The sequence below is a fragment of the Gymnodraco acuticeps genome, unplaced genomic scaffold (genome assembly GCF_902827175.1).
Source record: "Gymnodraco acuticeps unplaced genomic scaffold, fGymAcu1.1, whole genome shotgun sequence".
In the NCBI taxonomy this organism is placed as follows: domain Eukaryota; kingdom Metazoa; phylum Chordata; class Actinopteri; order Perciformes; family Bathydraconidae; genus Gymnodraco; species Gymnodraco acuticeps.
Window position 1 is genome coordinate 54745 of NW_022992052.1, and position 11839 is coordinate 66583.

At 39.0% G+C, this 11839-nt stretch overlaps 1 protein-coding gene across 2 annotated transcripts in view; it reads right to left on the reverse strand.

The window, feature by feature from the left end:
• Positions 1-3464, reverse strand: part of mapkap1 (MAPK associated protein 1) — a 33949-nt gene extending 30485 nt beyond the window's left edge. For both annotated transcript variants that reach the window (XM_034202023.1, XM_034202022.1), the window contains exon 1: positions 3301-3464. The gene's annotated coding sequence lies outside the window, so the exon portion shown is untranslated. The remainder of the gene's footprint in view (positions 1-3300) is intronic.
• Positions 3465-11839: the final 8375 nt, after the last annotated feature.

Sequence of the window (11839 nt, forward strand, 5' to 3'; positions counted from 1 at the left end):
AAAGTTTACAACAAACCTATACAAAATGCAGTCCATTAACAAATTCTGTTGCTTTGATTGGAATCATCCTTTTTTTTTCACTCGCAACTCCCGTCACTACAACACAGTGAAACGCTAAATGATTGTCTTCTTGGATATAAAATTGTATAATACATAGCCTCACATTTTAAAACACATTGACAGTCCTTTTAAAAAGCATACAGTAGTTTTGTGTTGCTTACCAGAAGTAAAACACAGGATGAGACTTGTTATTGTCAATGAGTCCTTCCACTGGGTGCGAGACATGTTTCGACTTTTTTATTGCCCAGTAAACAAATGACTATCCTGAGTATTTACACTGTGAACAAGAAGCTGTTGGTGATTTCAACACAGAAACAAAAGCTGTGAGCAAGGGCAAAACAATCCTGTCCCTTGGTCATATATTAGCCTGCTTCAAATACTTTAGTTACTTTATCTAACGTAAGCATACAAGAAACACCTACTGACAAGCAGAGGTGGGAGAAGTACTCAGATCTTGTACTTGAGTAAAACTACTCAGATCTTGTACTTGAGTAAAAGTAGAAGTACTCAGATCTTGTACTTGAGTAAAAGTAGAAGTACTCAGATCGTGTACTTGAGTAAAAGTAGAAGTACTCAGATCTTGTACTTGAGTAAAAGTAGAAGTACTCAGATCTTGTACTTGAGTAAAAGTAGAAGTACTCAGATCTTGTACTTGAGTAAAAGTAGAAGTACTCAGATCTTGTACTTGAGTAAAAGTAGAAGTACTCAGATCTTGTGTAGAAGTACTCAGATCGTGTACTTGAGTAAAAGTAGAAGTACTCAGATCTTGTACTTGAGTAAAAGTAGAAGTACTCAGATCTTGTACTTGAGTAAAAGTAGAAGTACTCAGATCTTGTACTTGAGTAAAAGTAGAAGTACTCAGATCTTGTACTTGAGTAAAAGTAGAAGTACTCAGATCTTGTGTAGAAGTACTCAGATCGTGTACTTGAGTAAAAGTAGAAGTACTCAGATCGTGTACTTGAGTAAAAGTACTCAGATCGTGTACTTCAGTAAAAGTAGAAGTACTCAGATCTTGTACTTGAGTAAAAGTAGAAGTACTCAGATCGTGTACTTGAGTAAAAGTACTCAGATCGTGTACTTCAGTAAAAGTAGAAGTACTCAGATATTGTACTTGAGTAAAAGTAGAAGTACTCAGATCTTGTACTTGAGTAAAAGTAGAAGTACTCAGATCGTGTACTTGAGTAAAAGTACTCAGATCGTGTACTTCAGTAAAAGTAGAAGTACTCAGATCTTGTACTTGAGTAAAAGTAGAAGTACTCAGATCGTGTACTTGAGTAAAAGTAGAAGTACTCAGATCTTGTGTAGAAGTACTCAGATCGTGTACTTGAGTAAAAGTAGAAGTACTCAGATCGTGTACTTGAGTAAAAGTACTCAGATCGTGTACTTCAGTAAAAGTAGAAGTACTCAGATCTTGTACTTGAGTAAAAGTAGAAGTACTCAGGTCTTGTACTTGAGTAAAAGTAGAAGTACTCAGGTCTTGTACTTGAGTAAAAGTAGAAGTACTCAGGTCTTGTACTTGAGTAAAAGTAGAAGTACTCAGATCTTGTACTTGAGTAAAAGTAGAAGTACCAGAGTGTAGGAATACTCTGTTACAGTAAAAGTCCTGCATTCAAAATGTTCCTCAAGTAAAAGTAGAAAAGTATTCTCATCAAAATATAGTGAAAGTAGCGACAGTAAAAGTAGTCGTTGTGCAGATTGGTCCATTTCAGAATAATATATATGATATGTTTTATAATGATTGATCATGAAAGTGTTCTCAAAGCTGGTAAAGGTGCAGCTAGTTTGAATGACTTTGTATACTGCAGGGTAGCTGGTGGATTTACTCCAGGTGGAACTAAAGTCTGATTTAACACTTGGTTATATTTCACATCATTCATCCACATCTGTAAAGTAACTAAAGGGATTAAATACATGTAGTGGAGTAAAAGTACACGATTTACCTCTGAATTATAGTGGAGTAGAAGTACAAAGTAGCATAACATGGAAATACTCAAGTAAACTACAAATATCTCAAAAGTGTACTTAAGTACAGTACTTGAGTAAATGTACTTAGTTACTTCCCACCTCTGGTGACAAGCAACATACCGTCACATTCATATATATTAGTTCCCATTTTGTAAGAGGCCAGTGAACGTAAGAACAAAAAGCTTCTTGGACTGGTGCTAACTGTAGCTAATGCTAAGCTAATCGCAGTCGGATGTCAAATGTGTCAAGTTTGCTTTGTCACTTGAGAAAAGCCTTTTTCCAAAATGATGGCAATCTCACAGTTAGCTTCAGTGAGTAGGTGTTTTTTTATTTTTTTATAATCATGCCTAGTAATACACTTAAACACCTTTACACAACATGCGGATTGAAATAGTGCTGCTTAACTTGTTTGGCGTTAGCTAATGTGGCTTTTGTGTTTACCAGCCTGAACCATGCTAACTGGCTAACTTAAAACTCCTACTCATTAGCTAGTTGTGGTGGAAATATGAATTCCCTTAAGAGAAACTGATCAATTATTCATAACCAAGTTTGTTATATTTAAAAAGTAATAAAGATAGTCCAAATATAACTAAAACAGAGCCACAAGAGGATACAGAGGTTCTGCAGACAGCTAACAGTCCCATCATAGAAGAAAGAAAGCAGTAATCCTACCCATTAATTATCTTAGACATTATCTAAACATTCCCACCATTAAACCTTCCAGTCCTCATCCATTTGCAAATCCACCTTTTACCCTTCTGACATGTCCATTGTCTATGTTTCACACAAATACAAATACAATTGAACAGAGTAAAAGGCACTCAAAGGAAGTAAATATATGATGATGTTAAATGATTATATGATCATTTGACACGACTCTCGTCAGGTCAATTTATATACGTGGTATTCATACTGAATTGTTTTGGGTATTTTATAGGTTTTGACTTATATTATCATACCTTTTACCTGCTGTGTAAAGTGTTACACTGTTATATCATGTTGTTTTGCTGCATATGATAATAGGTGTTAACGTCTGGCATGATGTGAAACTCTTGAGATTTTAATTGTGATATGTGCCTTGTAAAAGCACTTTGAGCTGCATCTGGTGTATGTTCTACACACATAAAGCTTATTATTATTATCTTTAATGACGAATTTCAGGGCACTTGACATCGGTTGTATCGAGTTAGCTTGTTTATGCTAACACTATGCTAGCTCTGTCTGGTTAGCTGCTATCATAGCCTCCCAGAGGAGCTGTCAGTTAGTTTATCCCACCTTTAGAAGTCACATCCGACAAGGGGAAGCACAGTCCACACAGCCCCGTTTATCCATGCGTACTTCATATGTAAAAAGGCCTCCATCCATTAGTAATAACGCATTAAGAGAAATCATAACACAACTGCTATGCTCAGCCCAGCCGAGCAGTTGCAACCACTTCCGGTTCCATTTCTTATCTTAAAGGCGTTTGAAAAACAGCTTAGAGGTGCATCAGCGCCACCTACTGGACGGGAGTGTGAATCACAGTTGAAAGATCGGAGTAAACAAAAAATATATCACACTTTTAGATAGAAACAGGCATGTTAAAAATGACATAAAATGTACAGAATCAATTTTATTTACCAAGTAGGTTCGAGGAATTTGCTTTGGTATAAGTGGTGCTACATACAGAGACACTGAAAGACATTGTTTTGCCCTTGCTCACAGCTTTTGTTTCTGTGTTGAAATCACCAACAGCTTCTTGTTCATAGTGTAAATACTCAGGATAGTCATTTGTTTACTGGGCAATAAAAAAGTCGAACAATTTCTCACACCCAGTGGAAGGACTCATTGACAATAACAAGTCTCATCCTGTGTTTTACTTCTGGTAAGCAACACGTACATATCCTCGTTGGAATGGACAACCTGAGAAGTAGCAGCTAGTAGTAATAATAATAATAATAATAATAATAGCATATACGTTTTGTTGCACAACAGTGGTGTCATAGCCTTTGTTTGTTTTGTTTTTACATTATTAAAAAGGATGCAGTAAAGAAAATATCATAGTATATCTCGCTTGCTGTTTTCGAAAGGGACGTCACCGTAAAGTCGTGGGGGTTTCCTTCCTTATTTACGGAAGAGGGTGATTTCTCTCTATATTCTACTTTATTCAATGGAGAAGCCTGGTACACATTGAACTGTTTATGGACGGCTTCATTGTCTTGTTTATTTAATAGTTTATTTAGCAGGGACAATGTAATGAACACTTAAAACTTAAAATGTGTCAAGCGTAACAGTGCCAGATTTAGCTTTGAGCTCATTTCCATCCGCAGTCCCACACAAAACATTTAAGAAAATTACATTTTACAAACATAGCAAAAACAAAATACATGATATGCAAAAGGTGCAAAAGAGCAAGAGCAGCACAAGTATTTACCACATGGCAGTAAAATATAGCAGCAAAGACATATAAAGTGCAAGAGAAGATACAAGAGCTACCCAAAGTGCAAGAGGAGATACCCCTGTATTAAAGTGCATTTAGCGGTGATTGCACATCTGTTTGTTTCTCATCCATTCTTTGAGTTGACCTTTGAAGCTATTGAGAGTGGGACAATCCCGTATCTCAGTTGGGAGGCTATTCCACAACGAGCTGCCTTTAATGGAGAGGACATTTTGTCCCAAAGTGGTCCGTCTGCAGTAAACTTCACTGTCTCCTCTGGTTTCTGACCTAGTGCAGCGTGTTTTTCAAGGATGGTACAGTGGTGGTATGAATTTGGCTTTCTGTCAAACACCTTGATAGCTCTCTTGTACAGCTGTTCTATTGGTGTCATGGTTTTGGATGTATGTTTTCCACCTTTGTTTTGAAATGTTTTCCTCTTTGTATAACGTCTGGTCCCTCTCCCTGTGTTTTTCCTCCCTGTCGTTAGTTTCCCTGGTGTGTCTAATTGTCTGAGTGTGTTCAACTGTTGCCCTTGTGTTTCTCCTCCCCTGCCCAGCTGTGTCTTGTCCTGTGATTACCCTTCTGTGTATTTAGTCTTGTCTTCCCCTTTGCTCCATGTCTGTTCGTCGTCATTTCATGTCACTGTCACCCATGCTTGTCCGTGTCTCCTGCCTGTTCCCGTATGTAAGTTTGTTCCTGTCTGTCGTGCTCCCCGGTTTTGTTTCTGTTAATTAGTTTCTTGTTTTTTTCATGCCTTCGGCTTTTTATAATAAAGCTCGCTTTTTGTTAACGAACCTTTTTTTGTATTTTTTAACTACAGTCCTATTTTCCCCAAACCTGACAATTGGTTTCAGGGTTGTGGCACAAGCAAACGACCAGTTTGTAAAGCAGTATTCAATATGGGATAGAATCAAACAGTGCAGGTATGACTTTGCAGCATTGACAGTTAGGAAGGGTCTAATTTGTTTGCAAGTTGAATTTGAGTGTTGTAGTAATGTATAGTAATCAGTGTTCGAAATTACCCATTTGCTTTCCGGGGAGCCCTATTTTTATTTTTCAGGGCCCGCTGTGTGGAGCTGTCAAACTCAACCCTAACGCCACTTACAGCCGGCCAACTAAAAGTTGTTCCATTCACGTTGTCATTTTTAGACTCCTTTGCTTTTGAATCCAAAAGCTGCGAGGCTTGGTTGTTTTCGTTTCACCATATTTTTTATTACAAAGCCAGAGTTAAAAAAATATCAACATGAAAATGTCAAATACCGCGCCGGCATCGCCACCGTCTCCATAGCAACGTAAGTAGCGTAAAGAATGCAGCGCCGCCAAGTACAGAAATATTCACAAATATAAAACAAATATTCAGAAACTGTAATGAACAATAACTATTATTTATTTCAAGAACCTTTATTTACAGAAACTCAACATTTCTAATCTGTGTATATGCACGATTTTTTTGGGCTCCCTCTATTTATCTCAAAGTCGGCCTTCAGGGGAGCTCTCCCCCTCTTTAGGGGAGCCAAGCTCGCCCTGGCTCCCCCCCCATTTCGAACAGTGATAGTAATACTGATTGTGCACATGACCTAATAGTCTTAGTTTCAGCGTTGCTTAATGGCACGTGAAGGTCTCCATGCTAAAAATATCGAAGCCCCAAAATAAATGGTGTTTTATAATGTCCTTATTGTGCCGTATGGAATCTGTATTTGATCATAGCAATTCTACATGATGAGCTGCCAGATCTTAAGCCTTAGCCGTACAACTGTCAGACACAATTACATTATTTATTTATTCCTCCTCTATCCAATAGCTCAGCACAAGGCTTCTTCTTCTTCTAGTCTGTGGTGTTAATGGTTATTTGTCTCCAGTGTGTTATTTGGTTTTAATTTAGGAACAATTGCTTCACATCAAGTTAATCACAATAGTGTATATGTGTAAACATAATAGTTTATGTCTGAATAATTGAAATAAATAGTCTTGTTTCTATTACCAGCTGCAGTTTCCTCAGGTCATTGCCTTGAACAAGCTGCCCTCTGGTGGTCTTTAGCATTATAACTCAGGTTTGTCAGATAGTCATTTGATAGTAACATATGGACTAGACATCATAGCGGTCACCTCACATGTGACCTCAGGTGGTCCACAGCTCCGATGCTCCTCTCAGGTTATATAAGATCTGCGGTAAAGAGGATTATGTGTGATGTGTGTGAGTGATGATAATGTTCTTTCAGAGGACACATTACTGATGCTTCACCAGTGTGTCTTTGCAGATGGCAGAAAAGACTGACATTCATATTGAAAGAGGTTTTAGAAGCAGGTTCAGTTTTGTACAGCTTAAATCATAATGTTGTGAAGTGTACATAACAATGGGGTATTGATTAACAACAGAGTATGCTGGGATAAGTCCCTATAGGAATGAAGCATAACTTGCAGGAAGTAGTGCTGTGGATGCAGAGTCCTGTCACACAATTGGCACGTTTTTCTTAAGTGAGACTGAAACCATACCATGGGTATTGTTTTGTAGGACAGATTTTAATCACAAGTGTATTGAAAATGTTGCTGGGTTTTATCATCTACTTTCATTGTGCAGAGTGTTTGCAGGGTGGCGATAGTATCCATTACAAAGGATGCTGAGCCCAGCAGTCTTTCACTGGCATGGCCTACATTTGGCACACACACACACACACACACACACACACACACACACACACACACACACACACACACACACACACACAGCCTGAGGAAGTTCAAAGATGTATTGATTGTGAAATCGAAGGTGGTGCACGCAAGGATGTAGGACTGATGGAGGTCAGAGAATACAACAGTGACAGAATCTGAGGCTCCATCCCTCACAAACATGCGCACACACACACACATATACCATGTATACATCACTTCAGGGGACATTACATTGACCTACATGCATTTCCTGGAGACTTATCCTAACCTTAACCATAACCAACACATGCCTAACCCTAACCAAGTCTTCACCCTAAAATGTATGACTCCCCTCATGGGGACCTCCAATTTGTCCCCATAAGGGAGACGAGTCCCCACACGTGACTGTGTAAACAGATTTAGGTCCCCACAAGTATAGTAATGCTAGACCACACACACACACACACACACACACACACACTTTTTTTTATTACAAAAACACTTAATTTATTTATATTTTCCATATTTACTTCAAGTAGGTACTTTAGTGTGAACAATTATTAAATTGTTTGCACCAATGCTCTTTAAATATTCCCTAAATCTCCAATACATTTATGAAATCTGAACTCTAGTCAAAGTCGGCCTCAGAGCCAGACTGACCTGCCCTTTTTTATTTTGAACTCTGTTTTTATGCTTATGTATGCCATTTTAGTTTTGTCTGAGAGGGGCTGACAGAAAGATAGAGACCCCGGTGATCCATATCAACCATACTTGAATATATGAGCTATACGTACCTTGGTTTAAAATGAACAACATCAGGAAGTTTCATCATGGCACTGGATGCATTGAAGGAAAAATGCTTGAAGGGCGCCGAATGCAATCAAAAGAAAATATCTTGTAATTTACAAATTCCAATTAATACTTGGTATCGTTATCCAGCCATTTAAGCTGTATGGTAGTGAAGTATTAGCTCCACTCAGTCTTCATAGCTGTACCTGCTGGAACAAACATCAGGCAGAATCCTGCAGACATATTTTACGCTTTTACAGAAAAACACAAAGAAAAATGCATGTAGAGAAGAATTAGGCAGATAGCCAGTTATAATTAATGTTCAAAGGAGAGCCCTCATTTTTAACCCCCTTTAATCCAGAATGCCAAAACCCTCCAAAGCCAAGAGCTGAGCCCAGAAAAGATCCCCAATGTCAGCTGCCCCCTCTCACTGTGACAACTTTAACACAATGTGAAGAAAGACCATTTGAAGAGAATACACTCAAAGCTAGAAGAACAGATTATAAAAAGGCATTTAATCTCTAGGTCACAGATAGAAATAAGAGACAGATCATAAATCAAGAACAGGCTCAGTGACAGCAAACTGGAAGACAAAGCAAATCCTGGAAATAAGAAAACAGAATATATGTGCTCACTGTTTGACAGAGCTGCACTTCATCCTAAAATGTTAAACGCTCAATTAAATAAAGAACATTAACTCTGTAGTCCCAAGTCTCGTAGAACGTAACACACTCTTAAAATGTTAAATACTTCTAGGAAATATACAGCTACTCAGGCTGTGTATTGAGGTTTTGTGGTAGATCTGAGGGAAGTTGCTCACCACTGAACCCCTCTAAAAGTGTTTCCATCTCCTCTTTCTCACTGGAGGAGGAATACAGATGCTCACTTGTTTCCGGCCATGTGTCTGAGATGAGAGTTTATTAACCTCGTGTCAATCAGGAGAGACGGTTTTGATGTAAGAATACATATTTATTGCAGAGATACATTAATGTAATGGTGATTTTGGCGATTAGGCCCTGTTGTGCAGGAGTATCAGGGGAGACCCGATCCGATGAAACCCCCCTGCATGGGGTCTAGACACTGGTGGTGGTGAATGGGTAGTTGGGTCGGTCTGAAGGGGAGGAGCTTAGCTTGACCCTGGTGGTGGTGAATGGATAGTTGGGTCGGTCTGAAGGGGAGGAGCTTAGCTTGACCCTGGTGGTGGTGAATGGATAGTTGGGTCGGTCTGAAGGGGAGGGGCTTAGCTTGACCCTGGTGGTGGTGAATGGATAGTTGTGGTCGGTCTGAAGGGGAGGGGCTTAACTTGACCCTGGTGGTGGTGAATGGATAGTTGGGTCGGTCTGAAGGGGAGGGGCTTAGTTTGACCCTGGTGGTGGGTGAATGGATAGTTGGGTCGGTCTGAAGGGGAGGGGCTTAGCTTGACCCTGGTGGTGGTGAATGGATAGTTGGATCGGTCTGAAGGGGAGGGGCTTAACTTGACCCTGGTGGTGGTGAATGGATAGTTGGGTCGGTCTGAAGGGGAGGAGCTTGAGCCTGGATTCAGAGGAGGTTTCAGATTCAGGAGGTGAAAGGGGTGGAGGAGGGTCGCGTAGAGAGCAGACTTAAAAGGTTTAGCGGAGCACTATGATAGGCTCTTGGGAATAGAGCGAAGTGATTGGTTAAGCTGGAGAGTGACGCCCCTGATCACTTATTGAGAGGAGCAGTGGCGGTTCTAGACCAATTTGACTGGGGGGATCAGTTATTTTCTGAGGGGGGCACAATAAATGCAGGACGAAAAAGACAAAGACAGAATGAAGTAATTGTGCATAAGAAAACAATGCAATACAGTTATTGGTATTTGTTTCAGTACACATATTTATTTCAGATACTTATAGTTACAGTTTTTACGCTCTAATGCAGGGGTCTCCAACCTTTTTTAGGACGAGAGCTACTTTCAAAAAATAAAACAAGTAGTGAGCTACTTTTACTCCTCTTTTTTTTGTTTTTTGCAGTGTATATATTTAGCACATTTTAACATTATACTTTGTGTGCTGTTTGGGTCTGTGGGACCCGTTTTCAGTGTTTACTAAAAGAAAATGTATGCAATTTAATTATTTTAACCTGCATTATTTGGGGGTGGACCTCACCTCCTCTAGGGGGGTCCGGGGGCATGTTCCCCGCGAAATATTTTTTTTAAATGTTGAAGTGAAATGCATCAATCTGGTGCACTTTGAGCACAACATGAATTTCTGGATACAGCTCTCAACACTCATGAAAGGGGGCTGTATACTTTTCAATAATCCAAACATCTTTAGAATATGATCACAACCAATAACAAATCATTTAAAGTGGTGTATTCTTATCTTACCTATAGTTAGCCTTCTTTCTTTTTATTTATGCATATTTTACTAATCACTCCCCTTTTAAACTGTTGCAAGAACGTGATTGGTCGATATTCATTGTGGGGGTGGGGGAGGAGGGGTGTTAGATGGATATAGAGTTGTAGTAAGTAGATAGAGTTCGCTATGATTGAGGTTTTGTTTATGCATAGGGTAGATTCTTTTAATTACATTCCCTTTTTTGTGTGTATTATTACATTTTGGATTTGCTTGGCGAGCTACTTATCGAGGGCTTGCGAGCTACCGGTAGCTCGCGATCGACGTGTTGGAGACCCCTGCTCTAATGGGTCCGACTAGAATGACAAATAGCGTTAGTTACGCCTATTCCGTCAGCCAAGAAATCGTTTAATCATAAACTTTTTTTCTTTTCTTTTCATTTTCAGGGGGGCCACAAAGTCAGTGTTAGGGGGCACTGGGCCCCCCTGCCCCCCCTAGAACCGCCCCTGGAGAGGAAAGAGTAGTTACATGGGAATAGTAAATGAAGAGTAAAGATGGTCTTCCTGGTTGAACTTACGCTGAGCTTCGTTTGTCCGTTCTTTTTCTCAAAACCTAAAGCCATTTCTTTACTTTGAGGGTTTGAATATATCCTTTATGTCATCTGGACTCACTCCTTTTCTGCTTCCAGGTCGTTAAGTGATCTGGTGATATTTCATGTCAACTTTGGACATTTACTTGTAAAACGGATATAACTACAATCAAGCATATCTTTCAAATATAAGAGTGTCTTTGTTTATCTTTAAACCATACTCAATTACGATTGGTTACCTTTGTCCGTGAGTTGATAAAACATTTAATCAGTAAATGGTTTTCATCTTTGCAACACGTGCACATTAGCTTTCGCTTGGCATCAACAAATCAAACATCTTCATTTCATATCATCCTGTGACATTGTCCTGTTCATAGCACGTAGGTACTGATCTGAAAATGAAAGACATGTCTCATATTGGACAGATTGAAGAACAGACAGCAGCGCCCAGAGTTCCCATTCCATTTATTAGATATGTTTTATAAATAGACACACTCAGACACATATGTAAAGTATAAAAAATACAAGAGTTGAGGATTTCTAGACATTTTAGTGAGGTCTCTTCTCCGTTGCTTCAAACACCTAATTTTAAACTCGTATGACTGACAAAAAGGGAAAATTCATTTATTTTTTCTTACACAGCATAGCAGTTTCACTTTCACAAGTCCATTCATCGAGCAAGTTACTATCATCAATGGCATGTTAAATGAGATAGAAAACAGTCACATGCAGCCAGCACCTGTAGCACATCAGTCACATCTCAGTGAAACAGATTCTCAAATATATATGTACTTCTTAACTTAAGTTTCACTGCTCTTACAAATGATCAGGATATCACAAGGGAAGAAGTTGAAATGGAGAACAATGGTTAATGACCGGGAGAAAACAGCTTATTTAAACTTTACTGAGGAGTTATTTACTAATGCTTCGTCATGTCTTCCAGATATGTTGTCATTTGTAAATGGGCTCAAAGCATTTTTTAAACATTTTGGATATTAGCATACAATATTTTTCCAGCCTCAATGTTGAGTTTAAAAAAAAACTTTGGGTTACTTA